Below are 11,723 nucleotides of genomic sequence, written 5' to 3' on the forward strand. Positions count from 1 at the left end.
GCTAGATTCTGCTATCCTGGCTCAGTTTAAACCCAAAGGTGACAAATTTAAATGCTTATAAACAGACTGCATTTGCCTCCAATGCATTCATTATGGAAAATTGGGCTATGAGGCTTTTTGTTTGTTTAGCTTCACTTTTGTCTTCCTTATTCTAGAGAGCAATCATGAATGTTTGAATGATGTAGATGTTGGTTTTAGTTAGTTGTTTATTGTTTGTTTTGTTTTGTTTTTAGACTCTTGCATGTTCCTTTCATTCTGCTTATTTCTAATTTCACATTCACACACATAAGCCTCAACTTTTCTTTCTGAGACATGAAAGTTGGAAAAACTCTGTTCTGTGAGTGCTCGCAGAAAGTGAAAGAAAAACATAAACTGTAAATATCTATTGTACATGACTCCAAAAACTTAATTTTTGAATATTAGTGTGAAATAAGGTCATCCCTCTATTAAAATTCACCTAGACCTACATTAAAGTATCAAAACATGAATGGTATCAGCAAAGAAAAAGCCCTCCTACAGATGTGTTTGTTATTAATGTATAATTTCTCCTTTTAGAATACAATTCTTTCAGCATATCTTATCCAGTAAATAATTCAAATATTTGGAGGCCATCATAAAAGATCTGGTAATTTAAACTGGTCAAGGAAAGCTGTAATCTTGGAGAAATCCCCTTTGGAATATCTGCAGTGACCATCTATCAACAGAGAATGACAGTTTCAGAGATAAAACCCCTAATGTTCATCAGAGTGTAATAATTTTTGGACATTTCAAGTGCTAATGTAGCTTTCTTATTCCCAGCTAGTAATTCCTAGGGAATCTGGCAGCTATGGAAATCTGTGAAATTAATCCTGAAATATATACTTGATTGATAACTATATTGTTTCTTTTTTTTTTCTTTCTTTCTTTTTTTTCCCCCAATTTTTAAGTGTAGAGTGTAATATCTGGGGCTTTTGAAAGAAACTGAAGATTTAGTACAGCATAGAAGCACCCTGTCTTCCTTTCCTTTCATGCTTCCTAATGCAGAAATAAAAATGACATGAAACTTTAGATGAGGAACTTTAGGAAAACATTTTAAAATACATTTTGGTGTATGTTGCATTATTCAATTTTAACCTACCGTGCTACTTTCAGGTGACAGATTGTCATTATGACTGTGCTTTCTTTTTCACTGGAGTCTATCACTTAAAAGAGTTCCCTCCCCCATCTCAGCTTTGCTTTTCAAGCTTTTTTTTATCTTTTCTACCTTGCTAGAGGCATTATTAGGGCAGTTCACCTTTGACCAAATGGGCAGACGAACATCCATCCTCTGGAGCCAATACTAGCGCTGTTTGGTAGATGAGCTCTCAAATGGTACTGAACTGTGACCTCTTCTTCTGTTCAAAGACTAAATACATAAACTTGAGCCTCCATTGGTGCCAAGCCTGGGAACCTGAGTTGCTCCCTAATCCCAGGTCTTGCAGCCAGCAGCACAATGGGCAGCTCACCATGCCAGCCAGCCAGCCTGAAAGAATGTCTTTATTCTCTCTTCCTCAACAAATTGCTTATTGTTTGGCCCACAGGCTGCTAGACCTTGTGAACTGTCCAAAACTTTACTGCTTTTCTGTTAAACTTTCTTCTTTTTTCCCTGTGATTTTGTTTATAAATGAAATGAATTTCTATTTTCACTTCTTAGCAATATCATTTTTAAAGACGATGTTACTTTTAATCTTTTTTTCAGAGTATATCTGCCTTTTAGACGCCTGCAGGATCTACAGAAATGCAAGCTCTGCAGGTTTAGGCTCCTTAGAAAGAAGGGTCTTGGAAAATGTTAAATGTTATAATGCAGTAAAATGAAGGCAAATGCTTCAGAGCATTCAGGTATTTCCAAAGATACTGTTTCTCTGCTTTTGGCCTCATCTTGACTGTGACTATCCTGTGTCAATTATATAAACAGTGAGTATAGGACACAACACTTGGGACCCTACAAAATGGAGTTGTTTAAAGGCATTTTTGTTTGTTGAAAGTTAAAACAGATTGCCTAGTCTGCTCTCGATCTGTTGAAATATTTCTGGAAGCCTCTTTTGTCTTCAATGGAAACTTCTAAGAATGTGACTGCAGGACAAGCATAAGGTAAGTTAGAGCTAGACAGAGAACCTGCAGTATAACATTGATATTGCAAGGTTCAGCAGACTTACCCTAGGAGAAGGAACACTCCTCAGCCATAAGCTCACCACATGAAGAAAGGAACTGTGATACATAAATACTGCCAAAATCAACAGAGGACTAAGGGTTCTTCTATACTTTTCCCTCATCTCAGTAACCTCCCATTGAGAAATGTCTATCTTTTATCTGGAGGATCTGAATATGTGGAAAGGCCAGTTAAAATCAATTTAAATACTCATGCACTTCTGCCTTCATTTTTTGAACATACTGGTTAACAGAGATGTCAAAAGTACAGAGTTTTCTTGAGCCAGAGATGACCTAGGAATTACCCAAATTTCTTAAAAGTGTATGCATGAGTGTTATATATTTATATATATATATAATTTAATACCCTTTCAAGTGTGAGAATGGCAGCACAAGAGTGGAAGAATTGCAAAACTAAAATGTCCACATTAAGCTGATGCATGGTACATACCGGATGATATATATACTGCCTTATTGTTCAGTTGTGGCTCAGGGAGCTAAATGCATAATTTAAGATATATGTACAGTCTAAGGGTCAAATGCTGTCAGTTACATGAGTGTAAATCATGAGCAATTACACCAAAGTGACTGGAGCTGCAGTACCCTGGATTTACGCAAGTGTTACTGAAAGCAGACTGTGAGTCAATATGTGTCATCAATACAATTGAGTTAGTGGTATTGAGGGAATTTTATGATATGCATGAACCTAAATTCTTCACAGTTTTCATTGATTATAATATTACTTTTTGTGCTTCTATTTTTGTTATTGTTTTTAGAAGAATAAGTGTCCCAAACTCTGATTCTGTACGTGACATTCCCACCAAATTTTCCCAACCCCAGTTCATAATGATATGACAAACATTTCACAGCTGCAGAAGCTTACTTTCTTTACCTATGTTTCAGGCCAAGATTTTAATTTATATAAATGCAGAATTCTGAATCTCATGCAGCCTTCTTGGCAAACATCTGACTACACGTAGAAATGCATCCTTACTCTCACCTGTTTCCATTAATAATTGCATGCATAGCAATGAAGGGCTAGGAAATGAAAATTCTTAGACATATAGGACAACAGGATTTTGATTCAGAAGGGAGGACTTTGTACTTGGCTGAGCAGAATGGGTATGGAGACTTGGCAGCAGAAAGTACAATCAGCTGTGTTATAGAGTATGGGACAGCTTTCTTAACTGATTATTCCTGGGTTTGTTAGTGAGGAGTGCAAGGGAAAGAAAATAGCTTTGCACTGAATCTAAGATACAACTCTATGGCACAAATCAAGGAGATATAAAAACTGATAATCTATTGGGGAGGTATCAGAGTACCTGCCAGATATTGCTGGCTCTCAATGACCTTATTTTGCATGGAGGAAGAATATATGATTTTCTGGTTTGAGAGGAGGTTTTTAATTCTGAAAGGAGGTTATGTGTTAAATATATGGTAGCAGTCTCTTCAATAATAGAAGTCAAGGCCCTTACGTGTGGAGCCAGAATCTAGTATTCTATCACATAAAATAATGCCATTATTTCTTAACACACTTTTAAATTGAATGCATTATTTTTAAATCACATTTTTATGATATTCTTGAATATCTAGAAAGATTAAAAAAGCCTGAAAGTAGATTCTCCAATATTCGTATAATCAAAAATGGTTGATTGAATTTGGAACACACACACAAAAAAAGAAAGCCATTTAAGATTACAGTGATCAGTCGGGGAGGGAAAGGGGGGGAGCAGCTTATCACTTCAAAAGAAACAGAAAAATGTGTTTGAATTAAGAAGGTCTGAATGGATCTCAACATCATAACGATAATTACCGTTAGGGTACAATTTATACTAAAAGAACTATTATCAATTATGATTGGTTTTCACTGAATAAAGATCTAGGAATTTTTTCAAAGTGAAGACACATTCGTCTATGCTCAACACGTACATGCACCCTTAGCCAGTTAGAGTACTGTGTAGGCATAGATTTGTCAGGATTCTTTGATCCCAAAAGGATTCATAGAAGAAAAATTTCTCTTTCTGAGAAATGATCTCTCTAGAGACTGATAGGGATGATACAATAGGCTGGAGTTGCTATTATTAAAAAAAAAAAAAAAAATTACTACTTTTTCTGACTATGTTTCTTTTTTCCCAGTGGGATTCTGATTCCAGACATTCTACCAGCCTGACATCCACTGGGAAAGTGATGACACCATAAATTATTTAGAGGTTTGAAAACCATGAGAACTACTGTATATAACCAGATTGGATTGACTTTTTAACTCTTTTGATTAATAATACATAAAGCCTTGGATATGTGAAGTGGTCGAGTGCTAACCTGTTAACAAAAGGAGTAACAGAGATGAATTCTAACATTTCTCATAAGTTATTCTACTTAACACATTGGCCAAATAAAACAAACAAATGAAGTGCTATGCCTTATACCTCTGTCTTATACCTTCAGTGCACCATCAATTTATAGAGACAATAGCTAATGTATCTATATATCTGGCCACAGATGATATTTTAATCATCTGGCTTACCAATTTCAATCTTAGCTTCTTTTTCCTATATTTGTGAAAACAAGCCTGTAGAAAGTAGAAAGAGGATTTCAATATTCTGGTTTCTTTTTTGACTTTCATTTTAACAGCACTAACTGCTCAGATGTGAAAATGATATTTCAGCCTTCAAAAACAGCAAATGAGAACCAGAATTTCCTCATTTATGTCATTTTTTTCTCTGCAGCAGGATGGGACTAGACATTTGCACTCCTACAGAGTTCTACACTTCTGCTACTGACCCTGTTTTAATTATCCACTTGTTTCTTAAGTTTTTGTTCTCTTACAGGTTGCTTTGGGTGGAGCTTTCAGAGAAAAGAGACATTGTTATTTCTCTCCTATTGAAAAATAGAAGATGATGCTTATGACAGCCTGCATTTCTGAGCAAAAAAAAAGTGACAAGAGACATCACTGTGCTTCTGGGTTTCCTGGCCCATACTTCAGGAGATAGACTATCCAGGGTGATTTCAGAACAATACATTAATTTACAATAGAAAAAAACATATATGCATTTCTGTGCAAGTACTGTCTGAATGTTTTTGTATTATCCCAAATGACATTTGACTTCTTTAGATGCAGAAACAATATGAAATGCATCTCTTTACTCATTCTTGTGTACTTTTCCCTTGTGATTCTCCATAGAATTCAATTTCAACTTCTTTCTGCACAGGTACCGGGTATCTATTTAGGGTGCTGCATGTCCAGCCAGTACTAATCAAATACTAATACTATCAGTTACGAATAGAAATACTAATACATTCTTTTTACCTCTTGATATGCCCACATAATTCTCCTTCCTTGTTCCCCCTAATGTCAAATATGCCTGGAAGCCATTGACTCTCCTCTAATTTTTTTTAAACCTTACAGACTAACCATTCATCCTCTCCCTGTCCAGCATCGATGACGCCTCACCAATTATTCTGGGCTCTAAGATCTGTGTGAGATTAATCTATGTATAAAAGAATGAATAATTCAATTCAAAAGCATGCCTTACAATTTTTGTTAGTCCAGATTCCTCAATTTGTTAATTATTTTCTTGTAAATTTTTAGTGATGCCTTTACTGCAATTTATATGAATTTCCTAGAATACGAGTAAAATGAGTCTCACCCCAGCTTTGAGAAAGTAATAAGGACCAATTTAAGAAAATTATAGCAGCCCACAAATTACACCTGAACTAGGCCTGACTTGTGACACCAATAATAAATTAAATTATTTAGCAATATTTATAAAATGTTAATAAGTACCATCATCTGACTTCCATACACAGAAGTACTATATGAAATCTGTTGTCAGATATTGTTTCTTTTTCTGAAAGGAAGTATCATCCAATTTGTGTATAGATCATCTCCCCCCTCCAAAAAATAATAAGAATCTCTTCTATATAAATGCATATGTCCCCCTTTTATTCTTACATACCCGCCATATCAATAACAGTGTACCCATACTGATTTCCTAGTTATGATTAAATATAACACTGTAACAATTTATTCTCATTCTTAAACAAAATTCTAGATGCACTGTTATTTTTGTATATTTTCTTACTGCATCTTAAGGACTAACCAGGGGACTGAGACCAGCATCTGACTTACCAGAATAGCAAGGATCTTAGTATCTTTCGCATAGTATCTTTCAACTGCCATCCAAAAAATAAAAAAATATAAAAAAAAAATCAACATTTGTTTTCTATTCCATCTGGGATTATGTGACAAAATGATCCCCTGCATCTAATCAATTATTTTTCTTCACTATCTTTTGCATTTTCCTGCAAAACCATTTGCAAGTATAAGAGAAAGATTCTTCAGAGATAATCTGGTGATTATTTCAAATTCAACCTCGGACGCTGCAGGCATTAAAAGATGAAAATTGCCTGAAGTCCACTGTTGTACAACAAATCTGTACCTCTGGACTCCTGTCCTGAGGTGAAAATGCAAACCAGAGAGATATTTAGAATCATTCTGACAGTTCATAAAATTAAGCAGGGATTAGAGATTCTCTCGGAAATAAATAAATAAAAGGTATAATGCTACAGGGCCAACACAATGTTAATCACATCTCCTTGCAACAGGTATTACTGCAACCCACTTTGGGGAAGAAAAAGAAGTCATATAATTAAGCCTGGCATGTGTTTAGCACTACTGAGTCCAATTTAAATATCTGAGTGCATGAGTTCAACATGTTAATACATATACATATTCATACATGCACATACATAACTAATATATAAACTGCTCAATCAGTTTAATTGTATAGGTTTTTACAGAAAGCTATGCAGAAACCTATATATACAACCCATTTGTAGGCTTCTATAGAAATATTGTATATCTTAAGTATCCCATTTTCATCTAAATGTAATGGATTAGCCCTGATGAGAGAAACACTTGAGCATATTCTTAACTTTACATAATGAGAGTGCCTTGCTGATTTTAGGACTTTCAACTGACATGAATTTAAGCAAAAGTCTATCAGTTTACTGGGAATGTACTCTGCGGTGCCAGTCATTTAAACATACAATAAGAAAGGAATTGAAACTACTGTGGCAGACATAGATGGTTTTGATCCCTGTTGCATTTGCACCAGGTACACCCAAGAAATTGCAAACATGATTAAAATGAATACATAGCAAAAAGTACACAGTGACCACAGAAATATGTTTGGAGCAACCATGGACTTTTACAGTCAGACTCCTAAATTTCCCCACCCACCTCTCAGACTTCTCAGTATGGTTCAAAATGTCTTCTCAGCACTAGTCTGTCTAAAAGGATGCCTTTCCTTTTCTTCCTGGATGAACAAACTCTATATACTGCATTTACACAGTGTATAAAATGAGTTTCATTATATTAGATTAGTTCCAATATCTTTGGAAAACGTTCAAGTTAAATCAACATGTTTCTAACAAACAAAAAAATGTCCAAAATAGAACTAGCTGAAGTGGATTAAAAGATTTTATTTTTTTTTCCGTACAAAAATAAATTAAAAATAATTGTGTAGAGAAGCTTTTCAAGATATATTGCATGGTCAAATTATTGTCCCTTTATTTAAGCTTTGAATTTTATTCAATCTTCTGTTAATGATGTAAATATTTTTTGATAATAAATATGAGTAAATTTCCTGATTCAACAAAAGAAGGAAACATTATTTTACACAGTATATCTTAGACACTGGAAATGTAATTTATTTCCACCTTTAAAAACTTCTTATGAAAATTATTTTCCATCCCATTTTAGTCCTGGATGCTGAATGGAGCTAGGATAATACATCACACAAATGTTGATTTAAATATTTAAACAAATTCACTTACTTCGGATTTACATCCCCTTTGGGCTCTACTTTCCATGAATACTCTGATAAATAAACTTACTGTAAGAACAATCTGCTGGGAGGACAAATTATAAACAAAAATTGAAGAATTCATGTGGGATATGAATTTTTGAATCCTAATCATCAATTGTTGCACTAGCAATTAAAGCTGACTGGAGGACAATAATTCCACGCTACATTAATTTTCAAGACTGTGTCTTCATGTCTAGTTTGTTTTGGTTTGCTTTTGTCTCATTTTCTATACAAAACACAAACTCTTCACTCTACTATAGTGAAATTGCCTTTAGAATCATAGAAGCATAGAAACACAAGGTTGGAAAGGACCTACAAGATCATCTAGAACAACTGTCCTCCCATTGCTATGGCTACCACAAGCCACTAAACCATATCTCATTCCTCATCCAGAATCCTCTTGAACACTGCCAGGGACGGTGACTGCATCACCTCCTTGTGCAGGCCACTGCAGTACTTGACCACTCTCTTAGTGAAAAAATTTCTTACGTACAAGTATGTCTGTGTACCTCAGCCAAGGATACAAGAGAGAAGTCCTTTCTCAGACTGAATCACATTTTACTGGTTTTCAATGCTGATTTTTATCTTTGATTACTCAGTTAGCAGGAGGAGGAACCTGATCCTAAGCTTTCTACATCCAAGGTTACTGCTCTAGCCACAGATCTGTCAGAAAAACCAAAAAGTCCACTTCACTCATTTCCATTCTGCAAAAATTTTCCATTCATACGAAGTAGAAACATGACTTTCAGAATTCAGAGTGCTGAGCAAAATTGCTCCTGTCTAACATGTGAATATTAAATAACCACATCTCTTGAGGCGAGGCTAGATTCCTGACCCATCACAAATTTATAGGGAAGCAGAGGAAAGCCCTGAAACAGCATTCACGGCATTAATCCCCCCACCACTCCCAGTCTCACTGAGCCAGGCCACCCATGCAGCAGCTGAGACTGTTCCTTAGAGAATCACCTGGAAGAGCCAAGGATGGCTTTTCACATATAAAGATTTCTTTGCTGTAGAAGAAAGAAACTGAAAAGAGACATGGGACCTGTGCTTTATAAGAAAAGTGACACCAGTCTGAGCTCTGCAGATCTGTCAGCCACCTTCCATCCCTTCAAGGAGTCAGGGCTTGCACACAGCAGTTTCAGGGTGAAGCTGGAGACTGACAAGCTTCAAGGACAGAGAAAGCAAGAGAAGATTCACCTCCTGTCCCCACAATTTCCTCTGTCTGGGTTGAGTTCTCAGAACAAAGTGCATCTTCATCATAGTCTCACAATGAGATAATGCCTTGATGCAAACAGCTTGCTTTCTGCCACTGACTGTTGACACTAGCACAGCCTCATCCAAGTCATGCTCATGTCAGCTGGTTCCAACCCAAATAGTATGAGCTTTCACTTTGGAAATGTTATAGACTTTGGGGGAACAGTTTATATATTGCTAACCCTAACGTCATATAAAACTCCATAACTGCAATTTAAAGGCTATATTAACTAATAGGCTTTTTATAAAGGAATTATCAGGGTGTGAATTTGTGTATGTGTTTCTGTACAATTTGTTTCATATCTCTGCATGCAAAGAGGGGCTTAAGCAAGACCTCCTCCTTTCTGATTTTATCTCTTGTTGACAAGTCATAGAGCTCCCAATAACCAGAACTGCACTTTTGACAAAGTACCTGGCACGTGTCTAGTAATTTTAGCCAAAAATTACATTAATAATGAGTTCTTCTTATAGACAGCTGATAAGTGAGCTTTGATTTATTTTTATTTTTGTCCTCAGGATGATGGTTTTCTACTTACTTATGTCGGTGGTCAACAGTATAACAAATCACAAATCCTCCACCATAAGTATGTCTGCAACAATTTTTCAGCGAACACTGGCCTTTTGAGGTGAAAAGTCACTCATTTTCAAATTGACTTCTCCCTTGGTTGCCAAGGCCAGCTAATTTGCAAATCAGCATCTTATATGAGCCCATCTTATATAAGCCAATCCAAGTATTTAATTGCTGCTGTTGCTATGTAATGAGTGTTTAAAGCATTTAAAATTTAATTAATTTTAAAAAATCAAAAATATCAGTAAATTTGCTCTGTGCATGGCCTTTTGCTGACTGAATAGAAGATCTCAATTTAGAAAATTACAGCGAGGCTCCAATATGATTGGGAAGTGCAAAACCAGATAAATAATACCCCAGATATTACCCCAGTAGCTTTATTATGTGTATTAAATCTATATAAATTTCTTCACATTGGCTCTATTAACTTTATTTAAACTTTCCTATCTTTTCATGTCTTTTTGGTACTGTTCTTACATTGGCACATAAATGGTTTTATACTCAACTGCACTTATTGCTAAATGTCTGTCAGACAAAGTTATATTTACAAAGATTGTAGGCTAGTCATTGAGGTGGTAGAACTCACACAAAGCCCAAACACCATCTAATATTTTTGCTTTTCATGAATCTGAGTTGCCTTTAGTTGCCTTTACTAACACACTGACATGCATAATAAGGAATCTTGGACAAACTGTAGAATTCAAGGCTAAATATGCCTTTCTGTTGTTTTATTTGCACTTTATATACCTCCCTGAGGCAAGCTAGAGGGAGAACTTGCATCACAAATGTCACCATCATCTGTCCAGTTATTCCTCTGCAAATATCTGGATGCATTACACTTGGGTGAGTAGAGTGTGAGCAAGCAATTATGGTAGAGCAGCTGACCCAATGCACATTCATAGGCTAATAAACCTCTTGAGAAGTAGCTAATTTGCCTGTAGGTGTGGTTTCTGCCTTGTATTCCCATAAATTATTATTATTTTTTCAACTGTAAAATTATTTGTCAAACCTAAATCCTCAACCCAAGTCAGATGTAGAATGGTACTAAGCATGACTTAGATAAACTCCAGAAAAACTAATTAATATAAATAGTGCAAAAAAGGTACAAATGGAAGCAAGTTGGGTCCCAGGCTGATTTTTCTGATGGACATTTTTTCTGTAACATACATAATGCTAGCTAGCAAACAGTATGTTTTGACACTGTTATTTGTCCATGGCTGCTCAGTGTGTAAATCAGAAAGATGCGTATAGTCAACACATCAGGAGTATATGGAAAATAAACTGCCCAATCACTCTGGGCCTAACAACTTAGAGACGTCAATGATATACTGTAAGGTTGGTGTTGCTGACTTCAAAAGCATTAAACCACACTACCACCAGAAGGCACTAAGAAAATTAAGCAACCAAGATTGAACAGAAAACAAAAGCTGTTCTGCATAGTTAGCTATTTCATATTCAGATCTTCTGAAACTTGATACACTTTTTTGGATTTTATGAAATTATTTTCTATATGGGCAATAGGTTTATAAAGCAACTAACAATAGAGCCAAAAGGATCTGCGGCTATAGTGTGTACTCCTCCAAACTACATTTTACTAAGTATTGGCTGTAATACCATAAAGAAAATCTTACATTTATCAGAATAATGCAAGAGGTTGCTGAGTAAGTGTTGGTTCATATTAATTAAACTATTTCATATATAATGGACAGTAAGACAAAAAATAAAATGGATTTATTGGTCACACCTCTTTTAAATGCTGTCAGAATAAAATACTTCTAATTACTTGTAAGGAATGTCCTGTGCCTTAAGAACTCCTGTAATTGATGTCAGTGTGGATCCCATCTAAAGGTACAAATCTGAAA

Source organism: Tympanuchus pallidicinctus, unplaced genomic scaffold (assembly GCF_026119805.1).
Source record: "Tympanuchus pallidicinctus isolate F22 unplaced genomic scaffold, pur_lepc_1.0 scaffold3, whole genome shotgun sequence".
In the NCBI taxonomy this organism is placed as follows: domain Eukaryota; kingdom Metazoa; phylum Chordata; class Aves; order Galliformes; family Phasianidae; genus Tympanuchus; species Tympanuchus pallidicinctus.